Source organism: Berghia stephanieae, chromosome 11 (assembly GCF_034508935.2).
Source record: "Berghia stephanieae isolate SIO BIC M18660-M18661 chromosome 11, UCSD_Bste_1.3, whole genome shotgun sequence".
NCBI classification, from domain to species: Eukaryota; Metazoa; Mollusca; class Gastropoda; order Nudibranchia; family Aeolidiidae; genus Berghia; species Berghia stephanieae.
In genome coordinates this window covers 30,147,184-30,160,733 of record NC_088370.1, presented here as the reverse complement: position 1 = coordinate 30,160,733, position 13,550 = coordinate 30,147,184, and the positions used below count along the sequence as shown (strand labels likewise).

At 33.6% G+C, this 13,550-nt stretch overlaps 1 protein-coding gene across 1 annotated transcript in view; it reads right to left on the bottom strand.

Moving 5' to 3' along the window:
- Positions 1-13,550, bottom strand: part of LOC144956592 (uncharacterized) — a 32,982-nt gene that overhangs the window by 16,931 nt on the left and 2,501 nt on the right. The window lies entirely within an intron of this gene.

Genomic DNA, 13,550 nt, shown 5'->3' with positions numbered 1-13,550 from the left:
TATAATTAAGAGTTAACGTGGCGTAAAAAAGAGCGAGGATGGATGATCTTTATTGACGACCGCTTTGATTTAGGCTAGAAAATCAGATGTCATAACTCTGTAACCAGAAGTTCAGTTTCACACGATGTGTATGAATCCATTCCTCCGGAAACTCGCTTTACACTTCCAATCAGATTGGAACCAGTATTTTGACATCACAGTTTTGTTCTCCGTATTCAACAATCTGACAACGCTTACCCAAACAAAATCAAACGACCGGCCTGTCATATAAATAGCTTTAGCGTGAGATTTTTTTCAAGTGCGCTCCAGGCTTTAAAGGGAAGATCTTCAATGATAAGTACCAGACACTATTCAGATTTTAAATTAACTTGTAACAAAGACTTGTTTTGATATAACCATAGCCAAGTTCATAATAAAATCATAAAAACGTTCCTTTTGTTACTAATTTAAATCAACCAGTTTACCCCCGTACTTTGGTAAGACGCGTATTTAAAAATTTGGCCAGAAAATTGGTCCTTCAAATATCGATCGATATCTTGGCAAAAACTCTTAAACTTAGGACTTAAGAAAGACCTGGCGAGGTCCCAGGTTTGAGATTTTTTGTCATGATGAGGGTAATTTAAATCGATCAATATTTGAAGGACGATTTTTTTTGGCCAAAATGTTAAATACGTGTTTTTTCTTTCCAGAGTACGACAGTTAACTTGTTCAATGCTCAGATAACAGTTTTATCATTTTTTTTTTAAAAAAAAGAAGCGGTATGAACCGTAACCGGTTATCTAAAAATGCGAAACAAAATCAAAGGAATAATCAAAAAGAAACAAAAAGAAGAAAAAAGAATTATAATGTAAAAACTGAATAATTGAATCGATTATTCAAATTAATTCAAATGTGAAATCATGCATTACCCTTAAATACATGTAGATTATTATTAGTTTTTAAGCCTTAGGCTGATAGTATAGAATGAATGTAGTTGACGTCACTCAGTTTTTTTTTTTTGTCATTGTTTTGAGACCGCCAGTTGGGCGATAACTTTTCATTTAATTCTCTTAATAAAGACTTAAAAAGGTGAGACATCGTGTTTGTGTCGGTAAGATTTTTCTGCAGACTGAACTGGTGAGTAGTTTACTTAAACTCATACCATCATTACATTCAAGTAAAATACTCACCTGTTATGTCCGTAGATTAATCGTACCAACACACACACACACACACACACACACACACAACAACTATGTGCAAACCTTTGACTTTTATAAAGGGACTTCAATGAGAACTTACCACCCAATGGGGATGATCGATATTAACTTTCCATGTGCTCGAGGTCATTGGTCACATTGCAAAATGTGCTAAAAATAAAAACCCCATATAGTGAAAAGTTTTCACAGATTTTGAAATATCTAACATCATGATTGGTTATTTTGTTCAGCTTGACACATGGGTATGTTTATAACTTTTATAAACAAAGCAGCGTGTTTACAATTGTTAAGAAATAGATAATATGCGCTTGGCTAAGAAGCTCATAACATTTCCATCCGGAAGTATAACGGACCAACACACAAAACTGTGTGTATCCATGAACGTTTATAGTCGGGTTAATACAGTTCAGTGAGCATTACTCATAAACGCGGATGGCAAAAAACAATAACAAAGACCTGAGTGACGTCATCTTCGAACTATCTATATCAAATCGTTGGTCAGCTACAAATCATGTGATGGATGACTCGTTGGACGAAAACCTAAATATAGATCGTTCCCATTGACGGTCTAAAACAATAACAGAGAACCGTATGATATCCACTTTATTTATTCTATAGAGATAGTATGCGCTTGGCGAAGGAGTTCACAACATTGCCATCCGGAAGTATAACGGACCAACACACAAACTCTGTGTAACCATGAACTTTTATAGTCTGGTTAATACAGTTTAGTGAGAACAACTCACAAACGCGGATGGCAAAAACAATAACAAAGGCCTGAGTGACGTCATCTTCGAACTATCTATAGAGATAGTATGCGCTTGGCTAAGAAGCTCAAAACATTGCCATCCGGAACAATAACGGGCCAACACACAAAACTATGTAACCATGAACATTTATAGTCTGGTTTACTCTCTCCTTACCAGCTATTTTCAGAATTTCCCCCAAAACTCCACACCCAACTAACACAAAAAAATTTATATTTTATCACTCAAACACAATAGCAGTGAGATCTTGCGATAAATAATATTTCTTTAACAAAACATGCACACTGTTCATTTCTTTAAATTACTCATAAACGCGGATGGCAAAAACAATAACAAAGACCCGAGTGACGTCAACTTCATTCTAACTATATATTCATTACAAAATCCCAAACATAGAACAGCTGTGTTCTGAAAAATAAAAACACGTATTAAAATTTTGGCCAGAAAAGTCGTCCTTCGATTGATTACAAGGAGCTTCAGCTTGCCAAAAATTCCCCAAACCCGGGTCCCTTTTAGTTCAGGGGATCATAAAAAAAAATAGCTATAGATAGTATGCACTTGGCTAAGAAGCTCACAACATTGCCATCCGGAAGTATAATAGACCAACACATAAAAATGTGTAACCGTGAACCTTTATAGTGTGGTTCATACAGATTAGTGAGAATTACTCATAAACGTGGATGGCCAAAAAACAAAACAAAAACAATAAAAAGGCCTGAGTGACGTCCACTTCGTTCTATCTATTAAATGCTGCATTGTGGAGCAACAGCACATCCTACATACGGAGAAGTGATAATCAACATTGCACGGAAAAAGACGTTCACTGAGTATTTGTGTCTTGTACTTTAAATCTATGGTTTAGTGTGATTTCAAACTTCGCGAATATTGATATTTTTCTGACTCTGTGCCTGATAATGTTATTACGACAGACTGTAAAAACAATGGGATCGAGAGAGAGAGAGAGAGAGAGAGAGAGAGAGAGAGATAGATAGATAGATAGATAGATAGATAGAGAGAGTGTGTGTGTGTATGAGTGTATGAGAGAGAGAGAAAGAGAGAGAGAGAGAGAGGGAGAGAGAGAGAGAGAGAGAGAGGGAGAGAGAGAGAGAGAGAGAGAGAGAGAGAGAGAGAGAGAGAGAAATATTATAATAATAATAATAATAATAATAATAATAATAATAATAATAATAATAATTATATTATTATTATTATTATTATTATTATTATTATATTATTATTATTATTATTATTATTATTATTATTATTATTATTATTATTATTATTATTATTATTATCATTATCATTATTATTATTATTGTTGTTGTTGTTTGAAAATATTATATTCATGTATGAGTTATATTGGCAATTGCCTAAACATAAAATGTTTGAATTGAATTGAATTGAATTCTATGCAACCAGTCATTCGGATTACTAATATTTAATAGGTCACATACAGGTGGCATAACTATTTCAGTAGCAGGATATATAAGCAGATTCTTAAGGCAAATTATGGGATGTAAAAGAGCGAGAATGGGTGATCTTCATTGACAGCCAGCATAATAGACTTAGACTAGAAAATACGATACCATCACTATGAAATCAAAAGATCAGTCAATACAAGGTATGTATTGATCCCCTGGAATAGAGGTTTTGCACTTTAAATGAGATAGGAACCAGTTGGTTTTGTTGTTGTTGTTGTTTTTTTTTTTTTTTGTTTTTTTTTTTGACATCATGTTTTTCTTCCCTATTTGGCGTTTAAAATTTGTTACAAGATAATTTGTCTTTTTAATTTTTCTGAATTGTTTGGCAAATTTTTCAGAAACAATCTGGCAATCTTAATCCAACTGCTGCTAATCCCGTTCTTATTTGTATATTTGCCATTCTTATCCAACCATTACTTGTGGTTAAAGGAATAAATTGAGAGAACCGAGACCCGCTGACTCTCGTCAGTACATTATAATGTATAGGTTTGATTAACCAGTAAAATGTCATACTCTGAAAAAACACGTTATTTAAAAATTTAGCCATAAAAATTTGTCCTTCAAATATTGATCGATTTAAATGACCGTCATCTTGGCAAAAAAAAAAAAATAATAATAAAAAAAACAATAAAAAAACAAAAAAAAAAAAAAAAAAAAAACAAAAACAAAAAAAAAAAAAACAAAAAAAAAAAAAACCAACAAAAAAAAAAAAACAAAAAACAAAAACAAAAAAACAACAAACCCCCCACCCCCCCCCCCCCCAAAAAAAAAAAAAAAACAAAAAAAAAACAAAAAAACAAACAAAAAACCCTCTCAAACCCGGAACATCTCGAGGTCTTTACAAAGTCTCATGTTTGAGAGTTATTGCCAAGATGGGGGTCATTTAAACTGATCGATATTGAAAGGGCGAGTTTTCTGGCCAAATTGTGAAAACACGTATTTTTTTCCACAGTAAAGGTACGGCAGGTAACTGGTTAATGAATGAATTATGACGCTAATAAACTAAGAAGTTAATCAAGCGGAAAAGGAAACATTTAACTCTTAAGCTCTCTGAACAAAAGATTTTTTAATATATTGTTATTACTGTCTTTATAATATTCTGGACCTCTGGCGATCTCAACGTTATTACTGGAGAGAAGCGTGGAATGAAATTATTTAAAAGGCGTCATGAAAAATCATAAGCTTGACAATTGGATTCAATAGTCTGATGTCACGTCGCCCAGCAACGGCAGCCATCTTGGCTCTAAACAAAGAAAATCTGTACTTTTTATTCTTCATGCTGACTAGAACTTTTCATATGTCTTGTGATCAGAATGTGTAAAAGTCAAAACATGATCAGATTTTTAATGTTTACCCCCCGCCCCCTCCCCCTGGATAAGCTTTTATACTCGTCAGAGAAATATTTCATAAGTTAACATGCGTCATTACGAGGGAAGTGACGTTACGACTGTTGAAGCGTATTGTCGTACAGATGAACGGTAGCCATAATATAAATTATATTTAAGCATTAAAAAAAGAGTTGAGCTTTTATATATTTTATGTCTGTTTGCGTATATTATGTATATATGCTGTAACCAAATGAAAAAGTGCCTTCATGTACAATAAAGATATTATATTATTATTATTATTATTATTATTATTATTATTATATTATTATTATTATTATTATTATTATTATTATTATTATTATTATTATTATTATTATCATTATTGTTTTTATTATTATTATTATTATTATTATTATTATTATATATTATTATATTATTTACTATTATTATTATTATTATTATTATTATCATTATTATCATATCATCATCATCATCATCATCATCATCATCATCATCATCATCATCATCATCATCATCATCATCATCATTATTATTATTATTATTATCATTATTATTATTATTATTATTATTATTATTATTATTATTATTATTATTATTATATAGAGATCAAAGCACTTAGCAACACATGACATGTAGAACGAGACGGGGCCCCTGCTAGGCGATATTACAATGTTTTTTTCCGACAGAGACAACGGTCGGGGTACTCGTTTTGCACCTGAGTATGATGAGAGAATGTGAGTAAAGACCTCAACTATACCCCGAGCTAGGCTCGAACCCAGGACCTTACACAAGACCACAAAGCCCAAATAGGCATAATTGGATTCAATAGTCTGATATCACGTCCGCCCAGCAACGAGCAGCTTGGTTCTAAACAAAGAAAATCGGTTCTTTTTATTCTTCATGCTTGCTAGAACTTTTTCACAAGTCATGTGATCAGAATGTATAAACGTCGTAACTTGATCAGATTTATAATATTTTTCTCGTCTTGACACACTTTTATGCTCGTCGGAGAAGTATTTCAAAAGGGCGTCCGCCATTGTTCCGATAGTTTAGAACCAGTTACTAAGTTACTCTATGCGCCATTACGAGGGAAGTGACGCCTGACTTTAAAACAGCAAAAAGAAAACACTGGGTCACCGCGAACCGACTTAGAACCAACCATGGTCGCAGTAAAGAAAGCCTCTATCGATGGAGACTCATTGACTCACCAATCTGCCAATATTGCAAAGGGTCAAGTCAAACCATCGATCATCTGGTCCTGCAATGCCCAGTAACAAAATTAGAAGGCCGGAGATGACCTGACATCATGGATCGACAAACGTAATTTGTGTAGCCATACGCTGTATGGATGTGAAACTTGGAACGTATCACAGGCATATATAAGGAGGGTACAGATTTTCGTAAACAGGTGCATGCGTAAGCTACTCAGAATAAAATGGATGGATAGAATAAAAAATGAAGAAGTATGGAAAAGAACACAGCAGAAACCAGTGGGAGAGGAAATAGGAAGAAGACGATGGAGGTGGATTGGACACACGCTTAGAAAGAATGACTCAACTATAACAAAGAAAGTATTGGACTGGAACCCAGTCCTCAGGGCAGAAGATCAAGGGGAAGGCCACGAGGAACATGGAGAAGAATTAAAGAAGCTGATATACAGAGGAGTGATAAGACCTGGAATGAGATAAAAAGTTAGCTCAGGATAGAGAAGGATGGAAACTGTTTGTCTGTGGCCTATACCCTGACCCAGGGTGAAAAAGGCAATGATGATGATGATGATACGCTACTACTACTACTAGTCGACCTCGACTGAGGATCAAACCTCAAACCTTCTGATTACCGGTCAGACGTGCTACCATTACATTACAGAGGCTCCCGATAGTTGGGATAAATTTTAATACCTATATTCTTCACAAGGGTAGGCGTTTTACGCTGTGAACCCTCGCTTGCGTCAAACAGCACATACATTGAACACTAGAGGACGTGGAAGAAGACATAATTTGAGTTGCCCCATTTTTCCTTTTTTGAAAATTTCAAATTAAGAAATTAAGGAGCAGTCACCTGTGTAAGATAAGGAACTGAACAAGTGTGTATGAAAGGTGCCAGACAAAACAAGAAAGAAAAATACAAGAAAAAAACCCCAAAACCATCCCAAAAATATCAGTCGACCTCGACTGGGGATCGAACCTCAGACCTTCTATTTACCGGTCAGACGTGCTACCATTACACCACAGAGATTTCACCCAGTCGAGATCGACTGATTTTTTGGGATGGTTTTTCTTTCTTGTATTTTTCTTTCTTGCTTAGTCTGCCACCTTTCATAGACACCTGTTCAGTTCTTTATGTTACACCGGTAACTTCTCCTTAATTTCTTAATTTGATATTTTCAAAAAAGTAAAAATATAACGCAGCCAGGCTCATTGTACACAATAACAAAAAATACCCGTCAGCAACTCTTCTTCTCCGTGAGTTACATTGGCTTCCTGTGGAAAAAAGAGTTGCCTATAAGATTTGCACTGTTGTCTACAAATCCCTGAGCACGAACAGTCCCTCCTATATTAAAGACCCTCTAAACATATATGTCCCCAATGGAAACTTGAGGCCAAACAATGACCAATCAATCCTTGTCAAACCTAAGCCATTGCGTAAATTAGGTGAACAGTCTTTTCAATTTTCGGCCCCCCATTTTTGGAACTCTCTCCCATCACACGTGAGATGCTCGGATTCGTTGACAACGTTCAAATCTCGCTTAAAGTTTTATCTTTTTACGTCATAATGTTGCAATATTATTTTCATATTTTGTTGTTGTTAAATTGAATTCGTATCACGTTTCCTTCACACTTGTCTCACTGTAATATGTTTTGTTTTATATCACTGTAAAGCGCTTAGAGCCTGTGACAATGGGGTAAAGCGCTATATAAATGCCATTTATTATTATTATTATTATTATTAATATTATTATTATTATTATTATTATTATTATTATTATTATTATTATTATTATTATTAATATTATTATTATTATTAAAAAGGGAACAACTCAAATGTTTTCACTTACGTTATTGTCTATATAAAAAAAAACAACTATGTTTGTCCGAGCACATGTGAAGGTGTGTCACAAATTCCATGTGTAGACTGGTCAAAAATCTACTGGTTAATACTCACTAAACTGTATTAACCAGACTATAAACGCTCAAGGTTACACATAGTTTTGTGTGTTGGTCTATCCTTTATACTTCCGGATGACATTCTTGTGAGTTTAATAGCCAAATGCACAGCATCTATATCCTCAGGCGGATGTTTTGAGTATTTTACCTAAACGCGATGCATTAATACTTTTATTTCGATTTCCTTCTTTTTTTTTTGGTTCAATTTTTAAAAAAATGCTCGTACACGGAAGCACATATTTTTTTACTTTATAAAATCGTTGATAGCGATAAAATCCAAAAGAGAAGCGAACGTAGTGCTGGTCGTCTTTGTATATCATTTCCTGGGGCTGACACCGATTGATTTGACGCCGGTTATCGTCAGGGGGAAATCAATAGAATTATGACATGATCACTTATCGGAATAATAATAATAATAAAAAAATCTCAATCATAAAGTATTCAATAAATAACAGAAACAACAACAAAAAAAAAAAAAAGAAAAAAAAAAGAAAAGTTCTTCATAGCTACAAATTCTACGGAGCCGGAATTTATCCCAGTTTTTCTTTTTCAGTCGCCAAAGGTCATAATGCTCTGACCGACTTATTTTCAAATATTTTTTTTAGTGTTATATGACACCAGTCGCGGATTTCCGATAGCTCAGTCGGTGGAGTACTCACTTTACATGCAAGGGGACCAAGATCGAACCCGTGTGAAATCGATATTTTTTTTTCTAAACCTCCCTGTCCAACCAGCAGTGATTGGGTAGAACCAATTTGTTCGATTTTCCATGAGGGTGAACTCGAGAGAGCTAATGCATATCAGTAGTTTATCACTGTGACAGGGCAACAGCAAAGGCCACCCTACAGGCCTAGTTTAGATCTTATTAGGTATTATAATATTGCATTGCAAAAATGTAATAGCGCCTTATAGACCTCATGTCCCGTCTACACGATAATAATAATGTGGGGTAGTTGCACACATATGTAATGGCTTGTGATCGCATAGTGGTGTTTTTCATAGATGGTAGTATTATCCTTTGCGTTGTGATGTAGATGTTAATAATGACGAAAGAGTTCAAGGGCCGGTGATGATAATTGAATGCACAACACCAAAACATTCAAATAAAAGTCCAGATTCCAAGTTTCATTTCTTACAGTTTATTTGTTTGTGATAAATTCAAAATCCAAATCATGATAAATTCCAAATCCAAATCAAATAGCATTGTCATAATTCAATCAGTTTCATAAATTCCAAATCCGTAAAATCAGTCCACATGTAAAGTCAATTTTGCCTAAGTAACCATTTTCAATATACGTGGAATATTTCTAAGTCCGTAAAAGCAAATAAATGATGGTGAGCACAAAAGGTTTAAAGTGTGCAACTCATGGTCAAGTTGAATCCTGAATCAAAAGGTAGAATGATCCCCGTTTGATCAGACACACTGTTTTATATCCTATTGTAAACTGTCCCACAATTCCTTTCACCAAAGGTCAGTTTTACGCCTAAATAATCAAAGGTCGTACGCCTAAATAATCAAATACGCTACGCCCAAATAATATCGTACGCCTAAATGATGAATACCAACTATAACTTAATGCTTTTATCCCCAAATACCAAGTAACACCGATCAAAGAAAGTAATTTTCTAGTATTCAATATAATGACCAGATATACAAAATTCATGAACTCATTAAACCCACTTGCTGTAAGCTAACTCTCTTACATACGCCCCTTTCTTAGAATTTAAATTGAGTTAAAAACAATTTCAATTTTTTTAAAAAATCAGTAAGAGATCAATCTATAAGCAACGTCTAATTAGAATTAGATAATAAAATGTAAGAAATAGTTTATCAACATGACAACACGTATGCCAGTTAAATATTTTAAAAAGTTTAAATTTGAGATAAATCAACATCAAAGTTGATTACAACATCTATGTATATATCGATTATAGTTTTTAAAGTATTACAACATCGATAATGAGATAATGACCAATTAAAAGTGATTAAAATTTAAATTTACCAACACCAAAGATGATTGAAATTTAGATATATAAATATCGATTATACTTTTTAAGGTATTACAACATCGACCGTAAAATATCAATTAATTAAAAGTTCAAAGAAAAATTATCTTTTCATCTTAAATTCCATCTTCATAGCAATACAAGTGTTAATTCCCGTCATATTTCATCATATATCCATATTCTTGCTTGAAAAAGAATGGTTCAATTTCCATTTGTGATATACTCACGTTGTCTTATTCAATCTCAAATTCAACTCTATACGACATGGGTGATAATCTCAGCTTCCATGTATGTCTACTCATTTACTGACATATCAAAACCAGTACCTTGTATATTCCCTTATATTGTATGATTCCATTGAAACAACATTATTACATTAATTCCAACTTATAATATGTGGTACAAATAATATTTCATAGACATCTAGATTCAAATACGAAGAATTATATTTCAATTAGTAATAAAAAAATAATTAAAAATAAATCATAATAATAACATTATCATCCTTTTAAAATTCAAGTTGAAGTTATTATCATTCATTGTTCATTGTTGATGTTTCAGTTTTTAAGCTTTTTAAGTCACGACGGTGTAGTTTGAAGTCAAAATGTTCTTTATGGTCATCCATCAGAGGTAACAAATTTCTCCGTAAACAGTTCATCTTGAGAATGATTCATCCGGTGAAAATTGTCAGTAATTGTTAATTAAGTCATTGTCTCCATTTAGAATGAGTTTTCATGTAATGAAAAAAATATATCAACTATAAGAGTTGAGGTGATTGTATCTAGTCTACGTGTTGCATTGTTGTGTGTGTTGTGGTCACTGCATAGCCCAAGTGTCATAAATTCACTTTATTTATTGGTAATTAATTAAAAACTTTTTCCTCTGTAAATGTCTTAGAATTATCACCATAATGTCTTCACATTCAAATATTTAGTGTTTAATAAATAATCAGACATTAGTCTGTCCGACTTGTTCACATCACATATTTAGTGTTTAGTAAATAATCAGTCATTAGTCTGTCCGACTTATTCATATTTAGTACAGTGTAAATAACTAAATAAGTAAAATCTAACACAGTATGTGATTGTGGGCTGTTACTAAAGTGACCAACTTTTGTAATTAGTGTGTTGTATTTTTCGAGTCTTTTGAATTTGGGACGAAAAAAGACTCTACAGGTAGCAAACGTATGCTTAACCTGTTGGGTTGTTTCTTGGTCTTGTGACGTCGCTGTAATCCATTCATCTCCGGCATCTGGGTCGATTCTCCTCGTTGATATTTGTGGTTGTCTCGTGTATACGTTGAATCTCATTGTAGATGAAATTGTAAAAATTCAAGATTAACTGTGTGCGAGATCTTGAATTTAAATGAAGTTTGACTTATCCAGCAAGTCAAAAGAAAGTTGTGAACTCAGCCATGTGTTGACACAGAGTTCGTGTGTAGTAGTCGACAGAGGTCGTGTGTTGTAATTGTCTGTGTTTGTTGATCGAGTTTCGATGAGGTGGCATGTGAGTACACACCAGGTAGATGATGTAATCTGTAGAGTACCGGTGGGTGACGTGAGTCCAAACACCAGGTAGATGATGTAACAATAACGTAGTCTAGTAGTGGATGTAGTAGGGTCGAATAAGGTCAACAATATTTTCGTTATTTGAACGCAGGTTGTTGAATATCATACGATAATGAATCCAAGGAAATCGCTCATGTGGCGTTTTGCGATACTTTTTCCTGCATTGTCTTATATACATATATAGCCTTTATCTTTTACAATGATACTAAGACAGGCGTTATTATAATATTCAATGTTTATAAGTTGTAGATATGGGTGCTGCACACTTGTATATTGACATAAGTTTAAATTTGAATACGCTCACCACTGCATATGAAGGAAGTAGTATTGTTCACAATTGGACATCGTTTTTGTAAAAACAATCGTATCTTGAACGTTTATGTAATTATTGACATCGTACATCGTTGGGTATTGTTGTCGTAGAAGTAAATACAAGTAATCCAATTGTTCAATAAAGAATGTAAATATAAAAAGGTTCATGGAAGAAATCTGTGTTGATACAGATATTATTTTATGAATTCTGTCAAGTTTGTATAAGATGAAAGGTACGATGTAATTGAGGTTGCTGTGTATTTGTAGTCTGTAGATTGTGTTGATTCTGGACGTATCAATGGCGTAGTCGAGATTGTTACTCCATTATAATGTATTCGTGGATAGACCAAAGGGATTAGGACATTTTCCGACCTCTGTTGTGGCTGTGTTTGAGTTGCCTCTGTCGTTGTCATCAGCGTTCCCGTTATGACTGATGGTTGCAAGTGTCCTCTTTCGTGATGACTGTATCATGTTTTAGTGCAAACACTACTTCTGCCTTTGATTAACTCGAATTATTCCCCTTAGAAAATCCCTAATTTAATGAAATATGATTTTGTTTATGTTATCGTAGCACTTCCTACCATTTCAACTGATTGCCGATTGATTACACACTTAAGATTTGACAATTGAACATAACTTCTTCTTCAACTCAGTTACACACTTTATGATATAAATGTTAAATTCAAACCACGCAGTAAATATTGATTACAATTACAACAGCGAATCTATAGGAGAAAAATATGATAATCAAAATATTTGCAGAAACGATATACACTCTGGTCAATAAAAATTCAATGTTTCGCGCCTTTGCCCTCGGCTTATAAAAATATTCATATAACTCATTGCGACGTTATCTCGCGCCTCTTAATATAGCATTGATAAATGTGTGCGCTTTAACCACGCGCATCGTATTTATAAAAATTCTCCGCCTTCTGCATCATTTCATAATGTTAAACCAAGCGCTTTAATCAAACGCAAAATAAAATATTCCCGAACGCCTCATTCCTGCGTCTCGTAATTTAAATCGTGTGCACTTTAATTACCGCGTCTTACATCACTGCGCTTATTTACCCACTATGCATATACAGCATTTTACCATATGGGTTACTTATAATTCGCTGATTCTTAACAAGTTAACCACTTGTGTCACAAATATTATCAGCTCACATGACATGATAATGCATTTTCAATATTTTGTTATTCTTCTGTAATAACATTTTAACTCCCATTACAAGACATCAGTCTTTCATAATAATTAATACTCCGTCATTTTATTTGTTCTCTGACTTTAAACCAAAAGTCCGTTATTCCGTTATTATGAGAATATGTCTCCTTTAAAAATCACGATGAAACGCGTTTCAAAACAAAACTAAACAAAACAACGATTGACTCATATTCCGCATAAATCATTTCAACTTAATTTCCAGTGATAAAATCCAAATGTCTTATGTAATCTATTATAACGCCATGTCTCATTACACAACTAAATAAGCTCTGTTGTCGATTACTTGGCTGCGTTAACCACACATTTATTACCAAGAATACAAACAGATATAAAACTTTGCTCTTTGCCATGAACCCATGAATCTCAAAGAGTCAATATCAACCTACCAATTCATCCCTATTGACGGGAGAAAAATATAATCAATGATGTTGTAATATAACAATAAATACCATAAGACATTTTTCAATTATAAAAAC